This window comes from Dama dama, chromosome 23 (genome assembly GCF_033118175.1).
Source record: "Dama dama isolate Ldn47 chromosome 23, ASM3311817v1, whole genome shotgun sequence".
NCBI lineage: Eukaryota > Metazoa > Chordata > Mammalia > Artiodactyla > Cervidae > Dama > Dama dama.
In genome coordinates, this window is record NC_083703.1 from 26,003,123 (window position 1) to 26,017,599 (window position 14,477).

The 14,477-nt window shown below is 41.9% G+C and overlaps 1 protein-coding gene across 1 annotated transcript in view; it reads left to right on the forward strand.

The window, feature by feature from the left end:
- Window positions 1-7,503: 7,503 nt before the first annotated feature.
- KIAA1217 (KIAA1217 ortholog) overlaps window positions 7,504-14,477 on the forward strand; it is a 440,539-nt gene continuing 433,565 nt past the window's right edge. The window contains exon 1 of the mRNA XM_061126199.1: window positions 7,504-7,769. The gene's annotated coding sequence lies outside the window, so the exon portion shown is untranslated. The remainder of the gene's footprint in view (window positions 7,770-14,477) is intronic.

Sequence of the window (14,477 nt, forward strand, 5' to 3'; positions counted from 1 at the left end):
ATGTAATTCTTTCATGCCAAGATGTGTACAGTGGAAAACAATAAAGGAGTGCTGGTGGAATAGCTTTTTGTCTAGTTCAGTAATGCAATCTTCTCTTCTGTGCCCTTTTAAAAAAAAATCTCCATCCTAAGGCAATATTTTGTAGTGTCATTTTAGGTATTCATTTGGGGGGAAAATACTTGCTTCCTCAACTTTAAAGAATTAGATCCCATTGAAGTAGGGGAAAAAAGCATCTAAAATAGCTTAAATTGTTTTTTGATTTGGAAATGCAAAAAGTCATCACACTGTACATGGGTGAGGCGACATTAGTTTCAATGACTGTGCCTGACAATTTGCTCTTCTGCACATATGTTACCCAAAGGTGGGGGTCCAGCCGCTGACTGCTCAAAAAGCCAATAAAGAGGTCAGGTTGGTGCAAAGGAAAGTTTGCTACATTTTGGATGCCGGCAACTGATGTGGGAAAAACAACTGTCCAAAAGCTGACTGCCTCCCACAGTCAGTGGGGAACAGATTTTATAGACAGAGAGAGGGGGCTACATGCAAAAACAGCACAGTCAGCTCTGACAGTCATGTTGAATTGGTCTTCAGTGGTCTGCCTAGTGTTGTCTTGGTTGTTTTAGGTACAGTTAATCTTCAGTTCCACAGTCAGTTTCCATTTCTTTGAGGCCAGTTCTTGGAATTGTGGCAGCTTATGTCATGAGGGCAATCTACTTATCATGTAGTTAACTTCATCCACCTGGTGGAGGTTTCAGTATCTACAAACCAGCTCACGGGATATGACTCAGAATATTATTCATAGCCCTTGAGAAGGAGCTAAAGGCCCTTGACTATGCTTAATTGGTGGTGGTGGTTTAGTTGCTAAGTCATGTCCAACTCTTGTGACCCCATGGACTGTAGCCTGCCAGGCTCCTCTGTCTGTGGGATTTCCCAGGCAAGAATACTGGAGTGGGTTGCCCTTTCCTTCTCCAAGAGATCTTCCCGAACCAAGGAGCAAACCCAAGTCTCCTGCATTGCTGGCAGTCTCCTGCATTGCAGGCGTATTCTTTACTGACTGAGCCACCAGAGAAGCCCATCCTTAATGAGTACCTTTTTATTATCTGGTCTCCTTTGACTGTTTTCCTTTGTTTCCACATGTTGTCATGTCTCTGATTAAACTTATCACTTGGCTAACAGTTTTCCACAGACAAAAAGCAGGCTGAGGATGTGGGAGGCAAGGACCATAGGGGCTCTGCTCTTTTTCACAAACACTGGTCTTTTGCTGATGGTCCTGCGGAAATTTCTCCTATGCAGAACAAAGTTGAAGGGGTACATTTGCAGAGAAAAAAATTTAGACAAGGGACATGATAGTTCTGAGGGTTTCTTTGGGGTCAATTGTGGACATTTCCCTGTAACTTTAAGATTTTCTGACAATAAATGCATTGGAAGGAAGTAAGGTATTACTATGTATACAGAGTGGTAGGCACCTCTTCTGTGAGTGGTAGGATGTGTCTGAAGGTAAAACAAACTATATATCTTTCCCTTCCTGCCACACCAGTGTGCTCACCTGTGAGTCTTTGTTACCTCATGTGTCTCTAGCTGTTTGGTTCAGTTGGCCAGGAACAAACAGTCATGAGGGCAAGATGGTTGACTCCTGTGTAGGGATCCCCTTACTTTGTTCCTTAGGCTGCAATCTGAACCCTGGTGGAGTGAGTTGTTTAGTGACCCCACAAAATACACGTTCTCCCATAACCTCAGAATGTGACCTTGCTTGGAAGTATGTCATCCCAGTGAGACTATAGACAGGTATGCTTCCAGGTCCCCCAGAGGGAATCAGCAGTCTACCAATCCGGACGAAAATGCATCTTCACAATTAAGGAGCTTCCCTGGTAGCTCAGCTGGTAAAGAATCCACCTGCAATGCAGGAGACCTTGGTTTGATTCCTGGGTCGGGAAGATCCCCTGGAAAAGGGGTAGGCTACCCACTCCAGTATTCTGGCCTGAAGAATTCCATGGACTGTATAGTCCATGGGGTCACAAAGAGTTGGACATGATTGAGTGACTTTCACTCACAATTTAAGGGACGTGTCCACATCCATCCCTACCAAACAGCAACTCAGGTTCTCTGCCTTAGAAACAGTACTAGGGTCTTCCCTGATGGTCCAGTGGTTAAGAATCCACCTTCCAATGCAGGAGATGTGGGTTCAATCCCTGGTCAGGGAACTAAAATCTCACATGCTGCAGAGCAAGTAAGCTTTCATGCCACAACAAAGCACAAACAAAGCCCTTTCTTCTTTCTAAAGAAAGAAAGAAGAAGAAAGAAATTGCACATCCAGAACATGGACTCTCAGTGTAACCACTAAATTCTACCACCTTAATAGTGCAAAGTCTGATAAAACACTGAGAAAGGCTTTTCAGAAGTCAGGCTTTTCTTCCAAATGTGTCCTTCATAAGGGATGCGCACGACTAAAGATAATGGAATCCACTGTATTTTAAACAGAAAAGGAATTTTGCTCATAAAACTGTTAGAGGGCCAGAGGATCAGGACCAAAGCTGGGCCTCAAAAAATGGTTCCTGCTACTTAGAGGGGTGGTATGGTGTGGGAGGTGAGAAGGGGGTTCAAGAGGGAGGGGCACATGTATATCTATGGCTGATTTATGATGATGTATGGCAGAAACCAGCACAGTATGGTAAAGCAATTATCCTCCAATTAAAAATAAATAAAATTTTAAAACTGGCTCCCGAAACAAGCCTCCCTCAGTCACAACGAGAAAGATGAGGACCCCGGAACTGCTGTCTCAGTCAGTAACTCCTGGATTGTGGCCCCGGGGCGGGAAGCTTCCAGACCACTGTAGGCTGTCACCACACCTAGAGCTCTGGGAACACAGGGTCCTGGCTCCCTCCAGAGTGGAAGAAGCTGACCCCAGAACTGTTGGTGGGACCGGCTACATGATTTGTATGGCTCAGTGCAAAATGAAAATGCAGGTCCCTAGTTCATAATTATCAAGAATCAAGACGGCTACCAAGTTAGACCAAGTATGGGACCATCTCGACGAGGGTCTCTGTGACAGCTCCGGTCACAGCACTGGCCCCAACTGTCGCCATACTGGCCTGCTAATCACACCTGCAGAGCAGATGCATCCTGGACAGTTGCTCATCCCCACTTGCATCAGGACCAAATCCACATCTGTGAGAGCGTGGGAGCCCACAGAACCCTGCCTGCAAGAGCATCTGAGCAAAGTGTCCTTTCCGTGATGCGGGCTTTTCTCTGAAGGAACACTCTAGAAGGAGCTGGGAAAGATGCTGAGAGCCCTCTGCTTATCTGACCAAATGTGCAAACTCCGGAAGCAAAGATGCCTTTTGCAGAGCAGTGTCTTCTCCCTGTGTTGTTTTGAGACCCACCCTGCTCTGTTGTGGCTTTTCACTCACAACACCTGACACACAGCTGACAGAAAGACACACATGTCTTCTCTGTGGGAGGCACATGTTGGGTCCTGGGGGGTGCCAGGGTAACGAAGGAAAATGAGGTTCCCGCTTGCTCCCAAGTGGGTGGCAATGAAGAGTTAACACCTGAGCAACCAAATGAGATGATTTTTTCAGGTGACCATTTCTGGAGGCAGAGTTGCCGTATTCCAAAATACACCTCAAAGCGATTCTCTTCCCTTGAAAACTGTCACTGGTACCACTTTATCCCGGCTAACGCCATCTCTCAGCTGATTTCACTTTCATTCTCACCTCCCTCCAGTCCATCCACCACAGCAGGGTTAGGGAAATCCTTTTGAAAACATAAATCAATTGTAGACCTTCCCCTGCTTCAATCCTCCCCGTAGTTTTTGGCCTGCCCTTGGAAAAAGTCCAAACCTCCTTATCATCCCTACAAGACCACACACTGTCTGATCGTTGCCTGTCTCTAACCCACCCCCACGTGGCCACTGTGCTGCACTGGTGTCTTTTTTGGGGGGACAGGCCAAGTTCCTTCTGACTTCTGTCTTTGAACTTACAGCTCTTACAGTTCCCTGGACACCACAATCCTTCTCAGCTTCTGGCGTTTGGCTAAGACATCACCTTCTCAGAAAGGTTATCTCAGGACCACCCTACCTAAGACAGAATCCCTACCCACCTCACCTTTCCTCTACAGGCTGTGCTTCTCCCTAAACACGTCACAATCTGAAATTATTCTGGTTACATGTTTCTGCGTTTCCCCTTCCTCTCCAAGAGGCCAGAGACTCTGCCTCTCTGATTCAGTCCTTCACCACAAGCTCAGCACAGTGTCTGGCACATAGTTACAGCTGCAGAAATATTTGTTACTGGGCTGACTTACAGATAGATGAGGGAAAAAATAGCTACACTCACAGGGTCTAGAAAGGTGGATCAGTGTTCCTTATTTAGGGAGAAGGCATTAAACCTAAAACCTGAGCAAGAGGTCTTCCCTGGTGGTCCAGTGGCCAAGACCCCCGTGCTCCCAGGGCAGGGCACCTGGGTTCAATCCCTGGTCAGAGAACTAGATCCCATGTGCTGCAACTAAGACCTGGCACAGCCAAGTAAGTGTGTTTAACCCGAGCGAAATTTGGGATCACTGGGGAGTTTGGGAAAAGTGAAGCAGAGAGTTCAGAGTGACAGGCAGTAGTCAAATCATGCAAGTCAGCTGTTCTGGAAAAAATGCAGACTGGCTTCAGGGTGAAACAGCCAGCCTGACAACTGTCCAGTAGCACGGATGACCTCACACTTGTTTACGGGTTGTGTTGAGGTTATTCTCTTCCTGTTCCTGTGCGAGTCCTCACAGTGAAATCACTTGCTCCCTGGGAACAGAGGCCCTGTACTTCTCTGGTGACTCCTGGTGGCCTCAGTAGCACCAGAATGGCTCCCTGCTTCTTATCCAAGCTCCCAAACACACGGGTACTAAGTGCGGAAACAGCTCAGCTACTGTCCTTGAGGATTTTCCTCTCAGGTTGATTTCCCAGCTTCCTGTCCAGCCCCAGATCAGGGCAGACAACTCTCTGGATTCCTTGGGGCTGAGGAGGTTCCCGGATGCAGGTTCCCATTTTCACACTGGTAAAGTCCATACTGGGGCAACTGAGTCACCCTTCCACCAGACCACAAGAAAGAAGGTATCCAACATCCTTATTTTTCTCAAGGTCTTAGTCCTGACAGCTTGCGCTAGCCACTTCCTATTCCACATCCTGACTTGTGATTAATCTTCATTATTCCCCCCCACCACTTACGGCTTTATGGTGCTTCTCAAAGCCCTGCTTCTCTGGCTTCCCTCCTTGATGACGTCCGGATTCTGCTCCTGACTCTGTCATCCTACACCCCCGTATATGGTCTGATCTATTTTGTTCCCCAGAAGCTCAGGGTTCCACCTCTACCCCAGACCCCTGAGAAACCCTCCTGCCACATATACTCTGGGAGGAGTGGGAGAATATTTAAGGACACTCCTTAATTACAATTAGAATGATACCTCTGACTACACAACTCAGGGGGAAAAAAGCCTAAATATTCATAGTTATCTAGTGCAGGGGTCCCCAACCTCTGGGATTAATGCCTGATGATCTGAGCTGGAGCTGATGTAATAATAATAGAAATAAAGTGCACAATAAATGTAATGGTCTTGAATCATCCTGAAACCATCCCCCCACTGTCAGTGGGAAAATTGTCTTCCACAAAGCCTGTCCCTGGTGCCCAAAAGGTTAACCACTGATGTAGAGACCCTTTATCATAAGGAAGATGGGTCTGCACGTTTTTTCTGTAAAGGGCCAGGCATTTATCTTTTAGGTTTTGTGGACTGCACAGTCTCTGTCATAACTACTGAGCTCTGCCACTGTAGCAGGGAAGCAGCCATAGACTGCATGTGAACAAATGTTCCAATAAAACTTTATTTACAAACACTGGAAGAGGGCCTGATTCAGCCCCTGAGCCCTAGTTTGTGGATCCCTTATATAGAATATACTTCCAGATAATTTTAAAAATTTCTTACTTAAGTCCACAAAAGTTTTCTTTGTCCCAACACACAGATAGCCCATAGCTTTACGTACAACTTACACACCTCCTTCTGTCTTCCCAGCTTTACCTTCTTTAATCATTCATGCTGTCACTCAGCTGGTCTTGTGGAAACATTTGCCTCCACAAAATAAGTTCTTCCACAAATACATTGACACAGAAAGATCATGTGGCACTTATTTTTAGAGAACATTTAACACCAGTTTGTAATAGAAAAGCTGGATATGGAGTCCGAGTGAATAATTAGGATAATCGAGATTAATACCTAGTTGATGCTTTGTCAAAGGAACTGCTGGATTAATAGGGTAGAAATCCTCTGATGGCTACTAGTGACCTCACTGTCACCCGCAAATAGTGGTTTTAGAGGGCAGTTTTGAGATATTTGCTGTTTCTGGTTTTGTTTTTCAAACTAAATAGTATTAATCTGTGGGGTGAATGGGCAGGGCTCTGTAGTGATGAGTGGCTTACTAGACCACTACATTCATCAAATGTGCAATTTAATATTCCTGAGCCAACCAGATATCTTCAGAACTTATTCTGAGATGTGCTATCCTTAGAAGTATGCTTTCTTTTTTAAATTGAAATGTAGCTGAATTACAGTGTATTAATTACTGTTGCACAGCAAAGTGACTCAATTTTATATATATACACATATTTATACATATTCTTTTTCATTATAGTTTATCACATTATAGTTTATAGTATTCCATTTGGTTTAACTATATTGAATATAGTTCCTTGTGCTATAAGAGGTATACTTTCAAATGAAGAAGGGTGGAAGGGGAAAGGAAGCATTGGTAACATTTTAAATTAATTTCAGGAATGTGATCACAAAGTACACAGGCTTGGAAACTGTTTATCTCAGATAAGAAATCAGGAGGTGAGGAACTTGCCATAAAACTGGTGGTTAAGACTCAGAACTCCCAATGCAGGGGGCCAGGGTTCGATCCCCGGTTAAGGAACTAGATCTCACATGCTGCAACTAAGACCCAGAGGAGCCAAATAAATTATTTTAAAAAGAAAGAAAGAAATCAGGAGGTGAAGATGAAGGGACAGGAGGGGAAAAAAGGGTGCAGGGTGGGGGGAGAAGCCTGTATTCCAATGGAATGTCCAGCAGAATGTCCTCATGCATTTACCTGTCCTGGAGGTCAGACGTGGTTGAAACAGGGACTGTGACACGTGGGCACTAGCATTCTGTTGACCCTCTTCCTCCGAGTCCTCTCAGTTGAGGGGGGGTGGGGTGGTTATTGCAGAATCAGAGAGTTCTCTGCAGAGCAGCAGCAGCAGCCCATGTGGGCTCATTGCTGAGCAGATACTGCTGAGTCTAGAAAACAGAGAGCCTCAACAAGTAAATTCCACACCCCCTCGAATTTGTGCCTCGGTAGGGAAGCCTCAGCAGGAAATCCTCCATATGTTTTCCTTTACTACAAGGAGCTTCAGAGAATGAGTTCATTTCTCTTCAAACATCCTCGCATTGCTGTGAAGCAGCACTGGCTGGATGATGAGAAATGCTACCAGGAGCACAAGAGGACGCCCACAAACGGAGATAGGAGAGCAGTTACTCTTCTGAATTAGAGATTAGTTTGGGAGAAGTTTCATTTCTCCTTTGCTGCTTACATTCCAGACTTCGTGGCCTTTTTTCACTTTGTTTTATTTTGTAAGGACAATCTTTTGCTTTTGACTTCTTCCTAGTAGAGCTTGGATACGGGGAGAAATAAATATCAAAGGAAGATTTCTCAAAGATTTGTCCTATGGAGGAATGGAGTTTACCCTGAGGATCAAAGGATTATAGCTCAGGTTAGTCTTTGCTCTTAAACAAAAAAAGACATTTGAAATTCGGGATTATTTAAAAAATATCACAGGCAAGTAAGTACTTTGTCTTTATTGTTTTCTTCTCTTCCTTTTTAACCCCCTAATAAGCATCTTCTTTGCATATTGTAATCTCAGTGAACAGTTGTATTCTAAATATAAGTAAAATGATTTGCTAGCTCATAAATTAATTACAAGATGAGATACGAAATGTTCTGCTCTTAACACTGTTTAGCAGGTAGCAGGTAATATTTATAGCAATGTTTATGTTTTTATGCCAAGAATCACTTAATTTCATTAGTTTCTCAAGTGAGTATCTTTTGCCTCATTTCCTCTAGTAATGTAGACTCTGTTTTAGACTGAAAAAGAAGCCAGTAAAGAGCATGGTTGCCCTGACAGGCAAATCAACTTTTGTGGACTTCTCTAGAAAATTTAGGGAGATTTGCTGCAGGTCCTGTAAATCTCCAGGGTGAAAATTGTTACAAGCTCTGACTCTTGTGAACCTTCTTTTGAAAATACGATGAAATCGTGTAGCAAATGTGGGAAAAAAAAAATCTTAGTGGCAAAAGGGCATTGAAACATTAAAATATTTCAGTGGATATTATCTTTTCTTGATTACACTATTAAACTGAGCTCCAGCTGTGCATGTGTTGTTGCCTCCTCCGGATTCCAAGAGTCAAGAGCTGTCAAGCTGATCTAGCAGGATCAGGTTGTCATTGGGGAGGAAACTAGATGTGGTCAAGATGTCCTGTTTTCCTCCCTATTCCTAATCCCCTTCAACTCCCCACTCCTGCCCTCCCCTCCTGATGTGGTAGCTGCCATCAGTTTACCAGAGGATGGCTACCTCCCCAGCAATAGTAAACAAAGAGCTGGCTGCTTTCAAAGTCAGGCCATGTCTGGTTGATCTTTGGACGAGAATGAGCAATCAGAATGAGCTGGGCTTTCTCTGCACCATAGTTCCCCCACTGCCACCACTAAAGCCATCATCCAGGCCACAGTTCTCTGTACACCAGCTGGTCTGAAATGATGTTTTCAAAAGAGAGATAAAAGTGAAAGTCCCTTCCACGAATGGAGGGTGTTTGCATTCCTTCCTCCCTCCAACTTTGCCTAGTCTGTAGAGACAGTCTGCCTTGTCCTCTAAGAAGCATGATTCCAGTTCATCACTGGTTTCCAAAGCCAAGTGCTCCCGGCACTGGCCTCGTTACTGAGTAGCCTGTCAGTTAAAGATCATTATCTGCCAAGCCATCTGTTATTTTCCCTTAGGAGAAGATATTATTTCAGTTCCATAGGTAGCTTTTAAATTTTCCCCTACATGTTGTATAGCAGCTAAATGTAGTCCAAAGGTTAAGTCCTGTTGAGAGCAACAGGAATCTGTGGCCCACTTTTGAGAGTGTTAGTGGTGATGGTGTAATCTTGAATGGCCCAAAAGCTGGGGTGAGCTGGGACCTGAGAAAAATGCAGCCACGTGAGAGTCTGGTCTTTGCTCTCCTGGAAAACTGTTGCTTTTAGAGGAATTACTTGCTTCCTGATTTAGTTGTGCCTAAGGGTGTGTGCTTCTTTTATGGGGCATAGTGTTGCCCTAATTGCCCTGGTTATGGAGGCTGGCTACCCATCAGTGAGGGCAGTTTGGGGGCTTGACCTATACAAAGGAGAGCCATGAAGAATATGAGCTTTCCTGCTTGTCACACTCCTCCTTCACCAGTTAAGAAAAAGATTTTGCCTTATTTAAGTGTGCTATTATCTGCCTGCTAAGTGAGAGTGGACCTCTATAATTTCTCTCCCTCAATAATGGAAAATACATTTGTCGTCGTTATTGCTTTAGTCACTAAGTCATGGCCGACTCTTGGCGACCTCATAGACTGTAGCCCACCAGGCTCCTCTCTCTGTCTGTGGTATTTTCCAGGAAAGAATATTGGAGTGGGTTGCCATTTCCTCCTCCAGGGGATCTTCCCCACCCTGGGATGGACCCTCTGTCTCCTGCATTGGCAGGCAGATTCTTTACTGCTGAGCTACCAGGGAAGCCTGGAGATTACATTGTTGCATCTCAGAAGCCATCAGGTCATCAGGTCATCTCTGCAAGCTTGGAGATTTTCCTTTGTAGAAAGTTTCCTTTGCCTTGGGCTGCTCTTTTATAAACTCAGGCTTGGACAAATCTCAAGTGCTGTGTCCTGTGGTACTAGCAGGTGACAATGATGACATCTAACATGTATTGAGTGCCTTCTTTTGCCAGGTGTGATACTAAATATTCTATGACACATAGGACATTACATTTTCCCTGCCTTACCTGTAATGCATGTAGTGCAGAGAGCCTCCTTCACGATGGAAGAGAAACAAAAAAGTTCAGTGGAGGAGGTTCATTGGAGGAGGAACAGTGGTTTAATGGAGGAGGGACAAAAAAGATTCAAGAAAAGTTGATATCAACTAGTATCCTGTCTTCTTTTTCTTTGTTGTCTTTGTTTCTTTCATTCACCTAATGACCAAAGTTATGGATTATCCAGGCTCCTTTCTGTATGACTTTATTCGTACATAACATTTCTGAGAGAGCATAGGCAGTGGCCTGGGTTGGAGTAGGGGGAGAAATTGGGACTTCAGCAGTGAGCATTAGGACTTGTATTGGAAATGGATTTAGTTTCTCTGTGCTCTGCCTTAGACTGTCTGTAAAGTGTGACTTTACCTCACACCATGCTTTTCTGTCCTTCACTTTCTGCGGGGTTATGGGGATAATTAAACTGTTGGCTAAAAAGCATCAAATTCCTGGGGAGAAAATAGCACATTCATGAGCAAGTGTGTTTAACTGTTCATGTCGGGCTGGGTTTTCACTGAGAGCAAATAAGACGCTTAGAACAGTCTTTCAAACTACCAGAAGGTGGAGAGTATGGAGGGAGAAGGCTCAGATTAATTTTTTTCAATCATAAAGCATATATTCAGTAAATTTGCTATTAATGCCTACTGTTATGAAAATTTTATTAACATAACAAATTGGAAGAAGCTGGTTTATGAGTGATAATTCAGGACAATTGACATATGAAATAATCAAGAATAAATGAGTGAAGAAATAATGCATTTATAAATTAGGAAATGGAAGTCTATGGGGATTTAATAACACTTTTTTTTCTGTTTGTATTGTTTCTGGGTCATGGAAACATTTTAAGCTAATTTGCTGCCTTGATTACATCTTTGATGTAATCGATTGTTTATTGACTACCACTTAGGGCATTGCTTTCTGGGATAATCCATGACTACATTTGGGAACAAATATATTGCTACAAGGTGAGTGCGTATATTTGATGAGGAAAGAGAAGAATTGAATTCAGAAATACTGTCCTTTCACAACTTCAGAATTGCTGAAATTTGAAACTAGGGTAGATTTTGGATCATCTTATCCAACTCCTTTACAGTATGTATGAGGAAACTGAAGTCAGAAAATGATTCACAGGTTAGCTACAGAACTAGGATGAGAATTCTGACTTCCAAACCCAGTGGCTTTTTTGTTTACTTTTCAGTTCTATGTTTTTAATATATAATTTTTTTCAACTATTAAAAAATAAAGATATGCCCCCATGATCATACCAATTGTATTACTCTTTTGCCTTTTAAATATCTTAATATGAAATATCTCAAATACACAAAAATAATATCTTGATTATCTGCAAACCCACCACCAAGATTATGTATGTTATTTTGGTATATTTTGTTCAGATGATGTATAAAGTAAAATGAAAGTGAAAGTGAAAATCACTCAGTTGTGTCCAACTCTTTGTGACCCCATACAGTCCATGGAATTCTCCAGGCCAGAATACTGGAGTGGGTAGCCTTTTCCTTCTCCAGGCTATCTTCCCAACCCAGAGATTGAACCCAGGTCTCCCACCTTGCAGGCGAATTCTTTACCACCTGAGCCACAAGGGAAGCCCAAAATAAGATGAAGCATATTATAAATACACTCCCCCAACATTTCCCCTATTTTCCCTCCCAAGAGACTAATTATCCTTAAATTGCTATGTGTGATTCCTATGTACTATACTTTAGTATTACTATGTATGTGTGTGTTAGTATATGTGTGTGGAGGGTGGGCTTTCAGATCCAGACATGGATGTATATATATATGAGGTCATATCTAATATCTATTTGTGGTTATACTGTTATTTTGTGTTCAATTTTTAAAATATATAAAGCATTGTCTTTTATATTTATATATTCTTTAGTTTATTTTTATTCAAAGTTGTTTTGGAGATGTATCCATGTTGATATATAGGTATCTAGTTGATTTTGTTATAACTGCAGGATACTATCACATTACATAAATAATCCAAAGTTGATTTATCTATTTTCTTACTGAGGCATATTTGTACTGTCTCAGAAGTTTTGATATCTAAACAGTACAGCTATCTTCTTACACTTTAGGTAGAATTTCTTAAATGGAGTTCAACCTAGAAGTTGAATTGTCAGGTCATAGGGAGACACATCTTCCCTAGAGATTGTTAAACTCTTCTCCTAACTCTGCTGGTTTATTTCACCCACCAACAGTGTTGAGCAGTAGTTCTGCACTCTGGCCACAGAAAGAATCACCTAGGCAGTATTTTAAAATCACCAATGCCTAAGTCCCACCCCAGACCCATTAAATCAGAATCTCTGGGGATGAGAGACAAAACTGGTATTTTTTCCAAGTTCTCTCAGTGAGTCTAATTAATATACAACTAGGGTTAAGAACCACTGACTTAGCATTTCTGTTTCCCGTGTCTTTCCCAACACTGGTTATTATCAGACATTTTGTTTTGTTAATCTCTTGTTAAGGACTTTCTTTTTTTTTTTTTTTTATTATTATTATTTTTTTTTTTCCAGTGGGTTTTGTCATACATTGATATGAATCAGCCATGGATTTACATGTATTCCCAATCCCGATCCCCCCTCCCACCTCCCTCTCCACCCGATTCCTCTGGGTCTTCCCAGTGCACCAGGCCGGAGCACTTGTCTCGTGCATCCCACCTGGGCTGGTGATCTGTTTCACCATAGATAGCATACATGCTGTTCTTTTGAAATATCCCACCCTCACATTCTCCCACAAAGTTCAAAAGTCTGTTCTGTATTTCTCTTTTTCTGTTCTGCATATAGGGTTATCGTTATCACCTTTCTAAATTCCATATACATGTGTCAGTATGCTGTAATGTTCTTTATCTTTCTGGCTTACTTCACTCTGTATAATGGGCTCCAGCTTCATCCATCTCATTAGGACTGGTTCAAATGAATTCTTTTTAATGGCTGAGTAATATTCCATGGTGTATATGTACCACAGCTTCCTTATCCATTCATCTGCTGATGGGCATCTAGGTTGCTTCCATGTCCTGGCTATTATAAACAGTGCTGCGATGAACATTGGGGTGCACGTGTCTCTTTCAGATCTGGTTTCCTCAGTGTGTATGCCCAGAAGTGGGATTGCTGGGTCTAAGGACTTTCTAATTACTGGTGAAGCTGAGTATGTTTATATAATGTTATTGAGCATTCCGGTGCCTTCCACTGAGAACTATGTGTGATATGTTTTACCTATTTTTTCTCTTTAATTATCTTTTATTATTGATTTGTAGGCACTGTCTTTACTTTCTGAACAGTAATTGTGAGAGGGGACATATAACTGGCAAATAACTGCCCTGGTCAATAACTTGTCTTTTCGCTTATTTGTGTTGTTATCATATGTAGTAGTTTAAAAATTTAAGTATGATTAAATCTATCAGTATTTTCCTTTATGGTTTGTATGATGAGAAATCCGAAATATTTTCCTACATGATTTTGTAAAGCTATTTTTCTATCTTCAAAAAGTTTTATGGTTATATTCTTTCCCAATGAGGTCTTGAATCTGTCTAGAATTTATATTTCTGTATGATGTGTTGTATGACCAAATTTTATCTTTTTTTTTTTTTTTTTTGGTTTTCCTTGGTATAACTTATCTTTCCTTACTGGTTGCTCTTAAGATCTCTTTTGACTTTGTAGTTTTGCTGTTTCACTACAATACATCTCATGAATTTATCTTTTCTTTATCTTGATTTCTTCCTGACTTATAGGAAGCATACATTTTATCAATTCTGGGACATATGCAGGCATATATCTTGGAATCTTGATGCTTCAGTAATTCTGTTCACTGTCTAAAATTCATACTAGACATGTTGAATTTTTTGTTCAATTTATGCGGTCTCAACTTTATATTTATCCCTTTATCTCATTTTGCTACATTCTGAGTTGCTTCCTTAACCCTATCTTTCATACCCAGGGATTGAACCTGGGCCCTCAGCAGTGAAAACACCAGCTCCTAACCACTGGACCATCAGGGAATTCCTTCAGTTGTGTCTTAAGAGCTATTTTACCTCTCCATTGAATTTCTCATTCCATTGCTGTAGTTTTCATTTCTAGATAGTCCAGCTACTGTTATTTTAATACTATGTTTTTCTTTCCATATGGTTTGTATTTCATTTAGTGTTAGTTGTTTAAAATCTATATGAAATAATCTGTTATTTTGTTCATTTATCCAAAAGTTTTAGAATTCGGTCTTCTATTTGGTGTGCCTGGTGGTGTGGTCTTCTGATGGATCGTCTCTTCGTGTGATGTGTGATTTAGGACAATAAATTTATTATTAGTAGGGCATACTGTATAAAAATGTGCAACCAGAGTGTCTCTTTCAGGGTCATTTTGTATTTGGTGTCCTGGGAT